Consider the following 15531-nt stretch of genomic DNA (forward strand, 5'->3'; position numbering starts at 1 on the left):
GTGATGACAACTGTGGTTTTACAACATTAGTTTCACTGATCAAACAGTGAATCAGGTTGATGCCCTCTTCACACACAGATTAATCTGAATCAAATTATTTGCCTACATAGTGACATAAACAATCTCATGCTTCTGCATGGTTTTGTTCATTTTTAGAAACAAGTTGAAATAGAATCATGTTTTTAAGGGATCAGTTCATTTTTTTTTTTCCCTTTTCCATATGATTTAAACATATCTTTAGCTATTGGGTGCCTGTAAACTCCAATCTACTATGGCAGAAATTCTCTTTATGTTCCCTGTGTTTCACAGTTGTGACCCTTGCCCATTGTAATAAGAAAACCATTTTTCCCTGGAACACTCTGTAATAAAGTTTTCAGTCTATGTATTCCTTTTTATATGACACATTGCCAGAACTGCTCAGGAATTATTATTTTCTATGATATTTACTCTTTTCAGAAATGCTTGAGTTATTGGAACCAGACATTTTATTGGGAATATTCCACTTATAGGGGGGAAAGAATTTATCAAAAAAGTTATATTTGGAACAGATTTTGTGGGCAGAAGAGAAAAAGAAGACCCTCCCCATTCAATCTGACACCTAAGGCATGTGATCTAGGAAAATGACATGGTAAGGACATGACATGTAAATAGCCTTCTGCTTGTAAGGGAATAATATATTTTTTTCCCTCTGTTTGGGGTTTGGTTTTATTTCTGTGCTTTTATTTATTTTATTTTTTTGTGAAGGATAATTTTAGGAAGTCTCAGATTCATCTGAGTGATAATAGGAAAGTTTCTGTATTTTCAAGAGGTTTCTTAAAATGGCAAAGAAGTTTTGGGTGGTTTTTTTTTTAAGCTTTGATCATTACACAATCTGTTAAAGGCATTGTAGCTTAATGCTCGATCTCTGCAGGAGCTGTAAAGCACTTTCAAAAATCAGATTTAGAATGGAAAATTGGTGCACTCTGTGCAAGCTCACGCTTTCCACGGCCAAGAAAGCAGCCTTGCTACTGAAATAACAACTAATTACCACTTTTGTGTTGCCTCGAGGTCCTTGTGAGATGTCTGACACCTGTCCCAGCTGCAGAGGCTTTTGTGCTCATCCCCCCAGCATCACTAGCCCTGATGGGTGCTGCAGAGGGCTCTGGGCTGAATAGCTGGGCTGAGGCATTTGGGATGCTTCAGGGTGTCTGCTAACCCAAAATATTGGGAGGATGCTGGAGAAATAGGAGCCAGTGGAAGTAGGTAATTATGTGAGCTGGAGAGCTTCCCAAGGGGCTGTAACCATGGCTAAAATAAGTGGCAGAACGTGAGAGGCACAAGCAGCTGCTCATGCCTGGTACTCAAATATCCCCTTCAGGTCAATCATAATCACACACTGATATCTATATACATCTATAACTTGTGTTCTCTATTTAAACTGGCATAGGTGAGCTTCTGTGGAAAGACTGAGAACTGGCTGCATTAAGAAACAAGGCATGAATGCAGAGTTCTTTTGTTTGGCTGATGGTAGAGGAATTATTTTGTGCTTGCTGAGGCTGACTGCGCTCTGTGGCAGGCACTTTGTGTCTGCTGTGCTGGGGATTTGCTGTAAGGGCTTGGGAGGATGCCGTGAGAAGAAGAGCCTGCTGCTCTGGTGCAGGAGAGAATAACTAGGCTATAACCCAAAACTAACCTGACAAGTGCTGTGTCAAAGCCAACAGGCTGAAAAAAGCATTTGAGGGGTGAAGTGTGTGACCTTGTCCTTATCTGCAGCAAGGCAAACTGAGAGAACAACTTATTTTAGCAAGGGGCTTAATAAACACTGCTTTGGGCAATTTTCTGAAAGCTATTTTTACCTACAGGCAAAGAGTTTCTGAGGTACAACTCTGATTAAATCCTGCATTGAACAGATTTTTAGCAAGTTACAAAGGTGTGTGCCCAGGCAAGTACTATCCTGTCCATTTTCCCAGTTTTGATCCAGAGTGCACATACTGGAAAGGTGGCTGGGCTCTGAGAGAAAATTGCCAAAGGTTCAAAGTCACTTAGGAATTGCCTTCCATTAGAATTTATGAGGTTTAGGCACCCAGATTATGTCACAGAAATTCAGAATTGTTCCCCTTTTGTGAACAGTAGAGTTTTAAATTAGTTTTGTTAAGCCGGTGAAAAACTCTTAGTTGGGTTTAAATGTGATTTGTCATGAGATAAGTGCACCGACTAACAACTAAAATAATCTTTAGGCAAAGGTAAAATCAATGTTTTTGAAGTTGATTTGCAATAAAATGTGGCTGCCAACTAGAACTGAAAATTTAGATATGTGTGATATTTTCAACTTTTTACTAAAAAATGGTCCAAATGGTGTAATAATGAGATTTTGGATCTTAGAAGTGTTGGAAATTTTGTATACAGAGCTGTGCTTGAATAACTAGAGCTTTTCTTATGTCAGAGCTTCCTTCTTCTAAAATTCTCATCAACCATTTAGTCTCTTTTTTCCTTTCTTTTCCTCCTCCCTTTTCTTTTTTTTTTTTTTTTTTTTTTTTTTTTTGATAATTTTTTTCTTTTTCAAAGAGAATAGCAGAAAACCACTTTGTTCCCAGCCAAAGTACTTTCCAAAATGTGCTGACTGGACCATTAATGAAGATGTTAAGAAGCATCATCCCTAGAACTGATTCCGTGGAGGACCCCACTAATGACTGGTTTCACAGAAATAAAATGCTGTTTTTCTCCTTAGTTCACTAGATTTCAGGTGTTTTTCTTTCTTTTTAAGAACATCCTGCTGTGACAAAAAAGCAGCTCAGGGTTTTAAACCTTGTTGTAATGTTGTTTTAGGACTGCAGAAAGTCAGATTATTGTCTGGATAATCTTAAACCTTGAGAGGATGTACAAGAATGGATGTAAAAATGAGATTAAAAAGGGGGATCCAAGAGCTTTTTGGGTGTTTGCTCCACAGGGTTGCTTTCTGCTCTGTAAGTGACAGAAGCTGGGAAGGAATTTAGCATTCTTTAATAAATGGGATCCTGGAGCAGCCTGATAGTGTGGCCCAGGAGTTGGGGCTTCTTTTATGGAATATTTCTGTGCATCATGTGCTGGTGCACTCCTGCAATGGAGGGGGATGCTGTGTGGCCATCCCTCAGCTCACTGAATTATTGAAAATGAAGTCATTCTGCTTCCCCCAGTTTAATCAGACTTCCCATCCATAAGGGCTATTCTAAAACCACCTCTTCAGATGCACCTTCCACTTATCACCCCAAACAGAATTTTGCACATTTCTTCAGAACAAGAATTGGTTAAATGTTCTGCTTTCTTTGCTTCTACTCACCTTTCCCCTATTCCAGACTTTTCCTTCCACCATACAACACAGAAAGGTCTCACATCTGCTCTCCTTCTCTAACTCTTGCACTTGTTTAGTGATATTCGGCTGAGTTGGTTTCAGCTGGGGTAGAGTTCATTTTCTGTGCAGTGGCTGGTGTGGGGCTGTGTTTGGATTTGTGCTGAGCACAGGGCTGGTCACACAGAGATGTTTTTGTTGTTGTTGCTGCACAGAGCCAAGGCTTCTCTGCTTTTTGTGAGCTCCACTGTGAGGGAGCTGGGGGTGCCTGGGAGGGAGGGAGGGGACACAGCCAGGACAGGTGACCCCAGCTGACCAAAGGGACATTCCAGGCCATATGGCATCATGCTCAGTGTGTAAAGGGAATGAGGAAGAGGGGGACATTTGGGGTGATGGTGTTCATCTTCCCAAGCCACCGTTATCTGTGATGGGACCCTGCTCTCCTGGAGAAGGCTGAACTCCTGCCTGCCCTTGGGAAGCAGGGAATTAATTCCATTTTTCCCTTTCTTTCTGTGTGTGTGGCTTTTGCTTTCCCTATAAAACTGTCCTTATCCCAGTCCATAAGTTTTGGAGCTTTTTCCTTCACCTTCTCTCCCCTGATCCCCCTGCAGCTGCCTGGGGCTTGGCTTCTGGCTGGGGTTCAACCATGCCAGACTCAGGAAATCATTTAGGTCCCACCAACTAAACAAGGCAATGGTTGCCAAAAGAAGCAATTGAAACTTGGGAAGAGATATTTCAAATTTAAGTGAGTGTTCTTCACTCACCTGTGTGCCCACAGGTTGGCATGATTAGAGGTTGCAGGTTAGAAGAGTTTAACTTTTGTTTATTGCAGTTCCTTGATTTTCTCACCTTTCACCTGTTTTCTGTGACAATATCCAGTTAAATGAATGTTTCTGGTTTCAGGAGAAGAAATCTCTATTCTGACAAGAAGTTCTACTTCATGCATATTATCTGTTGTGTGTGCAGCTTTTTCTCAGGCTGTTTTTCAAAACCTACTGCTGTTTGATGCTCATCACAATACAGTAATTTTAATGGATTTCAGGCTCTATTTTGAGCTTAATGCCACTGTCAGTTGTGTGAATTGTTGCCAAACGTTAATTGCTAGGGCTGAATTTTTTCTTCAGCAGGTGTTTGTATACTGAAGGAAGTATAATCTTTGGGGGAAAAACAACAGATTGTGTATTTATAGTCTGCATCACAATGGGTGGCTGAAAGCAGGGAACAAGAGGCAGATAAAATGTATGCTGACACTCATGTATTTTTTTTTTCCTTCTAATGTATACTCAAAATCACAGAATTTTCACTGGAGTTGAGCCTTGGCAGCTTTATCCTTACAGCTTGGTGTGTGTAAATCACACTGAGGAGCCAGGGCTGCTGATACAGCACTGAAGGGTCAACCAGGCTGAAGGGATTTCCCACTAAATATATTGTGATGCAAAGAATTCCCAATTACTCTCATTTAAGACTAATTTATTCTAAATAAGCCATCAAGGAATTTGGCTCTACCTGGAGCCACGTAAAAGGTGTTTTTTAAAAATTTAATTTCAATTTCTAATGACATGAAATGGGTTAGAATCGAAGGCAAGAGTTGTGGCACCATTCAGGGAATATCTTCCATTCTTATCTTTACTTCCTGCTGTTCAAGTGTACTAAAATCTGTTATTTCTCAGTGCCTCAGTGTTGTGATTGCACTACACTGGTGCTGCAATGCTTAAGTTTCTTGCTCCAGATGTCAGATAACACTGACTTCTTTTTAAATTCTGTTTAATTTGGAACTCCTCTGTTCTTCTCAACCCTTGGTTGCTTTATATATTAAAAATCTATTGTAGTTTCTGTTGAGCACTCAGTTTTTTTCTTGTCTTTACTTATTTTATTTTTTTTTATGTTTTTTTTTTTTTTTTTTTTTTTTTTTCCCCTTAGCAGTGCTGTGTATTGCATACAAATGCAGTTTTTTGGAAAGTGTCTTGGTTCTGAAGGACAGGAAGGCATTAAAATGCCTTCTGGATGATTTGCTCATCCTTGGTGGTAGGCAGGAGCAGTGGGACATTGAGGCAGGGGCTCAGGGATGGGGAATGGAACACAGAAGGTTGCTTTTATAAGTAGTAACACCTAATGAGGTGGTACCCAGAACACTGGAAGCTGTATCTTAGAATATCCATCAGAATGATGGAGAACAATTTTTTCCCTTTGCTAGTCTGTCACATATGACCTAAAACATAGTCAGAGACTTCAGCACATGTTGAAACATATTTTTCATAATCATCTCGTCAGTGCTGGACAGTTAGGCATTCAAAAATTCACCTCATAATTGAAAATCAAAGTAATCATCTTTGCATTTCTGCTTGCCAGACTCTGTGAAGAGTCTCAGGGAGCTCCTGTGTTTGGTGTAACTGTGAATGCAATGTCTGAAATATTAAATAAAATCAGCAAGAATGAGTGAGCCTCAGTAGCTTCAAACAAAGATGTGACAGGGCAGGAGTGGCAGAGTTGTGACCATGCCTGAGCTTTTAGGAATTTTAGTCTACAGCACCAACTTGGTGGGGTGAGACTGGTTGAAAACCCATGACAAACCATGAGGCCACATCTTATTTTCCGTTTTTCTGGTGTCTGGCTGTAGCTGTGGAAATCTTCTCTTGGGATGTATCTGTGAGACTGGAAAAACTGTCCTGGATGTGCTGTAGTGAGACCGTCCTTGCACCTGCACAGGAGAAGTGAGTAAAGAAAACCTTCTGTGAGATTTCTAGCCTGCAGAGGAGCACAGCAAAATGTGCAAAGCCATCATCATCAAGAGTTTCCATTTCCTCAGGCAGTGCAGGGATTTTGGCAGAGTCTCCAGGAGATCTCAGGTCACAGCCTGCATGTGCCATTTGATCAAATCTTCTGCAGATCAGTGGTTGTGTTCCTGGAGCAGAGCCAGGAGCAGGGTGGGATTTGCTGCTGTAGGCACAGCTGGGCAGAGTCAGGAGCTCCTGATGCTGCTTCCCTGCTGAGCCATTCCCTGCCAGCATGGCTGTGGCTCCAGATGTCAGAACTCAAAATGTCCCTCAGACATTTTTGGATGTTCCAGGCCCCGGTCAGAAGCATTTGAGACCCTGGCAGGCAGCTGGAAACAGCTGTGATTTTGAGTTTGAGCCATGGAATGAGTTACCAACCTTGCAGGAAGAACAAGAATCACAAAAGTTTATATATTATAGTAGAAGTAGTTACAAAGTAGAGGGAAGAATTTTTTAGTGCTGTACAGGGGGGTTTTAATGTTTGAACAGGGGGGTTTTAGTTTTGTACATGGGGGTCAGACGTTTTAAGGTCGAGGGATTTTGGTTGGTCCTGTCCTTCCTCTTTCTTCTTCCTTACCTCCATGTTTTTGATGATGTTGGCACTCACAGATTGGTTTAGAGTAGAAAAGCACCATTTAATATAGGTAGTAGGTATTGGGGGAAAACTGTAACCATGTCACACGTAATGTACCATATAAAAGATAGAAAAGCACCATTTGATATAGGCAATAGGTATTGGGGGAAAACTGTAACCATGTCACATGTAATGTACCATATAAAAGATAGAAAATCACCATTTAATACAGGTAATAGGCATTGGGAAGAACTGTAACCATGTAACACATAATGTCCCATATAAAAGAGAGCAGCAGCCCTGGGCAGGGAGAGAAGAAGCAGTCGGAGTCAGAGAGGATGTCAGGGTGTGTGTGTGCCTCTGCCTGAGCTGTGAGCAAACCACAGCAGCCCCAGAAGAAAATCTTTTAGATAACTTGCAATAAACTGCCTTGGGACTGAACAACAGAGACTGCTGAGCCTTTCTTTGGAAGCACGGGCTGGAGGAGAGACTTTTCCACCACATGGAGCCACCCCCGACCCAGGGTGGTCTTCGACATCCAGAGGCTCTGGCTCTGTGGCTGGGCACAGAGCTCCTCTGGAGCTGGAGGATCAGAGTGCTAAATCTTTTTTTTTGTACTTTGAAAACCTCTCTGAAAATCAAAACCTCTCTGAAAATCTTCCCTTCCCCAGATGAGTTCTGCTGTGTGATTTCCAAATGTTGGGGTTTTGCTTTCCATTGAAACATACCCAGAACCTGCTTAGGACTTTTCTGAAGTGCACTCTGACCTGATGAATTCCTCAAGTTCTGAAATTTCTTGAATGAGCAAAGGCATAGACCTCTTAGATCAAAGAGATCATCTCAAAACCTCAGGGGCTCTCATTCTTTCCTAAAACTAAGGGAAGGCTTGCAAATATGAGGCAAAAGCAGCAATAGGAGAAATTATTTTCCTGCTCTTTTGGGATTTTAAATTTATGTCTATTCAACCTTTTATCCTTGCTATGAATTTCTGATGTCTCACTAATTACACAAAAGAGGCATAATATTTTCCTTTGCAAGTTCATCCTGAGGAAGTCGATTAGTATTATTGAAAATCAGTGGCTAATGTTGTCTTTGTATTTTACTGTTTGCTGTGAGCTGCAAAGACTGTACCTAAGCACACTAAAATCAGATATTTCAATTGAACTTTACACCCAGAAGTCTGGCTCAGCAGAATCTTTGGTTAATGTCCTTAAGATTCCAGGTATTTTCTCCATTGGCTTTCCAAATGGCTACATGAAAATGAATGTGGTGGGTTTTAAAACACTTTTAATTGAGAAATGAACTGTCTACTACATTAACACTGCTTAACTGTGTGTATTGATTTCTAATCTGGTTGGCTGAATGTACCAAGGTTACAAAATGTTAACTCTTATTAATTAAAAAAAAAAAAAAGCATTAGTTCTCAATGGCAAAAAAGAAGACATAAAGGAGCCACTTTTCATCCCCATTATTTAGAAGTTAAGGCCTTTAAAGTAAGATGTGTGGTTATCAGAGGTGAAAACTGTTTGACTTTTTTTGCATAAGACATCTAAAATATTCATTCTGTGCCAGCTCTGCTATCCAGAGGAAACATCAAAGAGAGCAGGTCTCATTAGGAGAGCTCTCCTGACTTTGACACATGCCTCCAGCATGCTGGGGAACTTTCAGAGCACTGTGAAGGGATTTATCATCCTGAATCCCAGGAATGGCAGCGTGAGCTCGGCGGTGAAATGGCTGCTTTGAAATCCCCCTGCCTCTTTGGGGAGGTTTAATTGGGATGGAAACGTGGCTGCAGCAAACGTGGGGATAACACTTTTCCTCCATCACCTTGTGCTGCTCCCCTGTGACAGGTTTCCTGCTTTTTTTTTTTTTATATCAAATATCTCTGATACCAGATATGTCCAGCACCTCCATGGTAAAGGCAGATGTGCTGGCACCCTTGGCATTCCAGTGGTTTGGAATTACTCTGTGCAGAGAATTGCCTGAATAATTACTGCCCATTACTACATCTGCCTTATTTTGAGCAGTTTTTCTAATAAAGCAGTGAAAATTGTGTTCAGTTTGGGTAAATTAGTCCAGTCCTCATTGTCTTCTTGAGGTCTGTACTATGTTAAAATTTGAGCACATCATTCCTTTTCATAATGCACTTGTCAGGTAGGGGTGAATGGTGGAGTCTCTATTTTAAAGAAAGAAAAGAATAAAAAGATTGAAGATTATTGTTGGTTTTTATGTTTGTTTTTTGTTTGTTTTTTTAGAGACATTCTTTCTTATTCACAGCTGCTTTAGTGGATCTTGGTGATTGATTAATTTGCCAAAATCCCTGACTTTAAGACTAATGAAACTTATAGCACTAGAGGCAGGGGAAAACAGATCCTCCTCATGCTCCCTGTGTGCTCCACACCTCCATAGCTTTGCTTTGACTCCTGCATTGAACTTGGAGAGAGGAGCTCAAGGAAAGCCACAGGTCAGGTTGAGCTTTCAGAGCTGTATCTTAGAGAAGCAGAGGCAAAGCAAATAGGAATCACTGAGTTGTAGGAGAATGAAAACTCCATAAATACCTTTTTTTTTTCTTTTTTTTTTTTTTTTTTTTGACTAGCAGTCATCCCCTGTGAAAGTGTTTTAGGTTTTTTTTTTTTTCTGACTATACTCAGCAGTGGCTGGTGACTGGTTGAGAAGCGATAAGCACAAAAGGAAAGGCAGGGAGTTCTGTTTAGACATAAGCTAAAAAAATAGCCATATTTTTCTGTGAGGGCAGCCAGACACTGACCCAGGTTGTCTGGAGAGGGTGTGGAGTCTTTCTCCTTGAAGATATTCAAAGCCAATTGATCTGGTCCTGGGAAACGGGTTGTAGGTGGCCCTGCTTGAGCAGGGGTTGGACAAGGTGACCTCCAGAGGTCACTTCCAACCTCAGCCATCCTGATTATGTGAATAAAGGTATGTACACCCTGTGCTGAAGGTGCCACATTCTTTAATGACAGAGAAAATTGTGTGAGGTTTGCTCCTGGCAAGGTAGCTCATTATCTTCAGGAGTGCTAAGGTTACTATAGGAACCTGAATGTTTTAGTGAGACTAAATGTGATAAACACACAGTGTGAGCAACATAAAGCTGCATGCTTTTATATATGCATCAATATCAAAACTAGTCTGTGTTAATGCTTCTTCAAATCCTATTAATTTCATCCTTTTAAATGAATCAGGCCTCTTTCTTTGCAAATCTTATTAAGGAGAGGGATAGGCCATAATAACAATTATCTGAAAGTAATAGTTGAGAATTATCCACTCACCATTTTCCATGTGGTGGTGGAGCACTGTAGTGGAGCAATTCCTGTGCTTTGGATATTCCACAAAACCAAAATTTTTCCTGCTTGTGTCCACCAAAAATATCTCAGAAATTTTCTCATTCTTCTATAAGTCTAGTCCTAGATTTCTGGTTAAAGACACCCAAAATTTTATCTGTGTTAAATCTATGCAACCATGTTGTTAATTTGAGCTCTCTTGTGGGTGAAAGCTGCTATACATATGCAAAAGCATCATTGCTCTGAAAATTGGTCCTTTACCTGCTGGATGCAGACTTCCTGTGGGTTTTTCTATTTAAAACAGAAAACAACTGCTCTGCAAATTCTTTTAAGTGTCAGCATTTTCCATGCATTTAACTTTTCTCACTTCCTGGGTGGATGATGGGATTCACTTTCTGGAAGCCAAAGAGAATGTAATCATCTTCCTGTATCCCAGGGCTGCTCTGGATCATCCAACTACAGCTGCTGGAGACAGAGGAAATTCACCTTTAGTGCAAAAGAGCTGCAAGACTGCAAGAGTGAGTGGTTTTAAGAAATTGGTATTAACTTTCTACCAGCCCTTGCACAACATATTAGCAACAATAATTGAAATGCACTTGGTAGAAGGCAGTAACTGCTTGGGATGGATGTCCTGAAAATGCCCCATGAAATCCCTGATATTTCCAGGCATGGGGAGGGCTGTGGAGGCTGGCAGCACTGGGCATTTTCAGCTGAAAAATGCTTTCTGCAGCTGGATATTTTCAGGACACCTTGCAACAGACAGAGAAAATTTCCCTAGAAAACTGGGGATGTGAGTCCACACAGCTTTTGTGGCTTTCCAAGTGGTTGATTTGAGCTGAGGTCCTGATATTGTTAAATATTCTCTGGGTTTAATGCTGCTCCAGGCTGCTACACCTGGAAAGTGCACCCAGAGTTTCATCCCTGGCACTGTAACATCAGCCTGTGTCACACCCTGGAAGTCATTAGGGAGGTATTAAAACATACCTTTATGTGTAAAATTTGCAACTTAGTTCATCTCTTGACAGGTTTTGAATTCTGGACAGCAAAACCAGTTCAAATTTAAGGAAAATATTTCAGGTGAGGTTTTTTTAATACTGAATTTTAGTTTCAAATAGGCATACACTATGTGCTCATGTACTGTCAGAAGAGTCCCCTCTAGATTTCTCTTTTTTCTCTTTCTTGTTTCTCTAGATTAATTCAAGTGTCTTATTAAGAAAAACCTCAGTCCACCTCAGCTTTTCTGGGATATTGCTTATAATCTACTAGTTATTGAATATGGCCAGGCTGTCTTCTGTTCTCATGGAGATGTAGTTTAATTCCTTTGTATTGCAGCTACTACTAGGACTCAAAAGCAGCCTTTAGATCATGCAAAAGGTCCTTTGATACATAAGAAAAATGAAGTATTTATTATAATTTTGATGAAGCCTCCATGTTCTCTTCTCTTTTCAGTTGCTCATGCATAATATCAATTAGTAATTTCTGAAATTTGCCTGTGTCTCATGGTGTTACGGTTGCATCAGTTTGACCACAGGCAGTGCTGCAGAAAATATTGAAGAGAGGGCAAATGTGAACAGCCAGTAAAAAATTGTATTATCAGAGACATGTAGATGTAGGAAAAACTCTGCATGTACCAGTCTTATTGGTGCTTCTCATCTCTTCCTCAGTCAAATACTTTAGCTGGGTGAGAAAAAACTAAATCCAATCATCAGAGCATGCCTTGTGTATTTTATGAGGAAGCACTGTGCCCATGAGAGTGTTTTCCACACAGATTTGTCCTTCCCATGGTCACCTGGCAGCTCTGCAGAGATGCAAAGTGAGGGATTGCATCTTTCCAGTGATGGGAAAGAAAAAACAAGTAAACTTTGTTGCTTTGGGCAAACTGTTTGTGCCCAAGTAAGTTTGAAAAGTGCAGAGAAGCTACAATTTGCTATCTTTTTAAAGGGATTTTAGCTTTTGTGTGATAAACATTGCATCCATTTTTTAAACTGGCAGTAGCACTGTCCTGGTTTTGGTGTGCTGCTGTGCATTGTGAGCATTCCTAATCAACTCTTCAGGTGGGGTTTCAGCTTAATCTGCTTCAGTTCTTAAAATGGGAGATCAAACAGAATTTTGAAGGCTGGGATCACTTTAAAAAAAGAAACAAAACAAACAAAATAAAACTTGTCCATATTGCATGTTCAGATGCTGTAGTAATGGCTGGTGGAGCAGTAGGTGTTTAAACTTCAGCACACTTAGCTAAAACTGTGTGTTTTGTTAAAAACATTCTTCCTCTAAAGCAGCCCTACGCCGTGCATTCTATGATGGAACAGAGCAGAAATTGGAGAAAAAGCTCTTAAATCAATGCAGGCCATCATTCCAGGGGGCAGCATTGTTTGCTGAAGTTTTTAGCTCTCATTTGAGCTAGTTTCCAATTTCCCATACAATGGGGTTTTGGCTGCACCCATTGGGAGATTATTTCACAGTACAATAACGCTGCTGTGATGTTTGGTTGATGTCTGGCCTAAATCTTCCCTTTTAATTTCATCCCATTTTTTACTGTTATGGCCCTAGGTATCACACTAAACAATTCCCCTTTTTCCTAAGTGGTTGGCTCATCAAATATTTCTAGACAACTACTTTCCCCCTTAGTTCAGTTGTCACTTGGTTAGTATCTAATCTTAACATTTCTGTAAAGATTTATGTTTAAGCTTTCTTTGGTTGGTTTTTATTTTTCTTTTTTCCTTTTTAAAATTTCTTTTCCTGCCACCTTATTTGTGAACAGCCCATTTCTGGGAGCTCCTGAGCATTAGCTGGCCATAGGTTCACCTGCTCTATTTTTGTTGCCCTGTCACATCCCCAGTTGGGTTTCTTTTTCTTAGAATAACTGCTTTCCAAATAATTCTTTCTTATTTCAGTTCTAGATTTTTTTCTTATTAGGAAATTCAGGAAAATGCACACAATTAAATGAAGAAGTGTTTGTTGACTCTCGTACTTTTTGGTTTTTGTGATGTCTTGCTATGACATGGATGAATAAGTTAACATTTGCCACTTTACTCTTCTTCAGGACTGCTGAAATACTGTTCAGGATTCTCACATCAGCTGAGACAGTAAATAAACAGTCTTGTGATGTGCCACTAGATTGGTAAAATAAGGACTACGTGGTAGTGAAAATTGCCTTGAAAATATCAGTGAGACTGATACTTTTTAACCTTTCCAAATAACTCCCCTGTAGAAAACTGTGCCTTTTGTAAGAATAGAAATACAATTGAGTCTGTGAATATAATTAATAGAAGTCTCTCATCCCTGTGGTTTCATATAAAATGAATCTTTAGGATTTTTTTTTTGGTGAGTCTAGCAATATTTCCTCTCTTTCTAGAGGCACTTAATGATGTAAGAGTCTCAGCTTTCATTTTTAAAAGAATTTGTCTTTCAGGCTTAATTGACTGAAAAGTAGAAAAGTAGAAAATATGACTCTGGAGTTTCCAAAAATGCATATAAGATAAAGATAACTGAAGTATTTTTTCCTCTTTTAATTTACTGCTGCTTATGCAAGTTGCAAATAATTTAGATTGACCTAAATTCTTCCATGTGACTTGACAATTACATGAGTATTTGGGTTTTCTTCTAGCTTGGCTTAGAAACAGGTGAGTGGCTCCATGTCCTTGTAAGGTGTGACCCTATTTAGTCACAAAAAATGACCAAATTTTTGTGCTGAAAGTAAAAGTGCTCAAACAGGAGACATTGTTTTGCCCCAGCACAACATCCTGATTTATTTTCTAGGATGCATTCCCACTCCTTACTCAAACTCGTCAGACTCCTTCCTTGTATTTCCCTGTAATTTCTCAGCACAATTCCTTAAGTCAGATGGGATAGGAAGTATTGAAAATGGTCACCACGATGGGATGATAGCAGGATGATTGCAGGCAGGTTTGTGTCTCAGTGTGTCCTACATCTGAGCCACTCTATCCTTTCCGTCCCATGTGAAAGAGTCTCACACATTTTCATTTGTTGGCTCAGTTTCCTTCCTCTCTTTTACCTCTGGGATGAATCCTCTCCTTTGCCAGGGCAAATTTTTCCTGGCATTCAGACTAAGTGACAAACTGAACAGTTTAGTAGGCTAGAAGAGTATGTGTTGCAGTTCCCTCAAGTATGTCTTTTCATCTTCATGTAGCACATCTGAATAGAAAATATCTTTTTTTACAAGATGTTTTATCCTGAGGGATTAAAAAAAAAGTATGAAAAAAGATGAAAAAACCCCATGAAACTGAACTGAAATGTTTTGCCCATGTTACAAGATTATAGCATATAATGTTCCTATAATGTAAATATTCTTTGGCACACTATTGTGTGTTTACACATAAATTGTAGCTTGTATATATTTTTTCTTTTTGCAGTACTAACCGGGTGACATAATTGTTGCATTAGGAAAAAGCCATGTTGTATTTCCAGAAAAAAAATTTAAGACCATCTACAGAAGCTAATGTTGTGTATTGCAATTTTCTCAGCTACCTGATGGACTTTCTGCAGCTTTTAAAGAACAACACATTGTGGCAGAGGAAATTCTCTAAGTCTCTGAATACCCAGGACATGAAGCACACTGAGGGCTGTCACCTTCCACTCGTGAAGCTACAGAAAAAAGACCTGATATAGTCATGATCCAGTTCAAAAGGTACAGGAAGCCACATGTCAAAACTCTTGATTTTTATATCAGTAGCATTTTTGCTATATCGATCTTTTTTGCTATCAGACATGCTCATCTTTCCCCGGTTGCGTTATTTGTTGTTTATTGAAAGAGTTTGTTGCCATATCCTCAGTTGGGTTTCTTGTTCTCAGAATAAGAAACCTAATTTCTTTCCAAATCTTTCTTTGCCATAGCAGTTCTGTATTTTTTTCTTATTAGGAAGGTCAGGAAAATGCACACAATTAAATGAACAAGTGTTTGTTGACTCTCGTACTTTTTGGTTTTTCTGATGTCTTGCTATGACATGGATGAATAAATTAACATTTGCCACTTTACTCTTCTTCAGGACTGCTGAAATACTGTTCAGGATTCTCACATCAGTTGAGACAGTATTTGGTGGCTAAGTAGAATTAAAGCTTTGTGCACCTATGAATTACAGTAGTCAGATAAGTGGTTTCAGCCTGGACAGATGTGGATAGATTTATTCTTGAAGAGTTGGCTTCTCCATCTATGTGGAGCAGCATATGCTAATAGAATGGTAACAGTATGAAATGATGGCCATAAATATTTGTATCAAATATACAAATTTCAGGCTTTCAGAGAGTTTTTGAAACAGAGATAGGAGGACAACACTAAAAAAAAAATTATAAGAATATCTGTAGAAAAACCCCAGAAGACTAAGAAATTATAAAACTCCTAAATGTCCTCAAGGAACAAACATTGTCAATAGCAAAGTTTATTAATAGGAAAAAAATAAGGGAATGGCTAAGGAAATGACCCAAAAGTATAGCTTGAATCTTGGAAATTAGGCATTAATAAAAGGTGAACTTGTTCCATGAAGCAGTGATTGAAAATTAATAGTGAATTGAGATATAAATTGAGATTTGAAGATTCTGTTAATAATACATGTGTCACAGGACGCC

At 39.5% G+C, this 15531-nt stretch overlaps 1 long non-coding RNA gene across 19 annotated transcripts in view; it reads left to right on the top strand.

Annotated features, from left to right (window-relative positions):
* LOC110469129 (uncharacterized) overlaps window positions 1–15531 on the top strand; it is a 92843-nt gene that overhangs the window by 26907 nt on the left and 50405 nt on the right. For 18 of the 19 annotated variants that reach the window (XR_014955297.1, XR_014955292.1, XR_014955298.1 and 15 more), the window contains 3 exons: window positions 10385–10466; window positions 10974–11025; window positions 14433–14596. This is a non-coding gene — a long non-coding RNA (uncharacterized LOC110469129). The remainder of the gene's footprint in view (window positions 1–10384; window positions 10467–10973; window positions 11026–14432; window positions 14597–15531) is intronic. The other variant, XR_014955303.1, reaches the window with a different exon arrangement.

The sequence above is a fragment of the Lonchura striata genome, chromosome 5 (assembly GCF_050655825.1).
Source record: "Lonchura striata isolate lonStrDom1 chromosome 5, ASM5065582v1, whole genome shotgun sequence".
In the NCBI taxonomy this organism is placed as follows: Eukaryota; Metazoa; Chordata; class Aves; order Passeriformes; family Estrildidae; genus Lonchura; species Lonchura striata.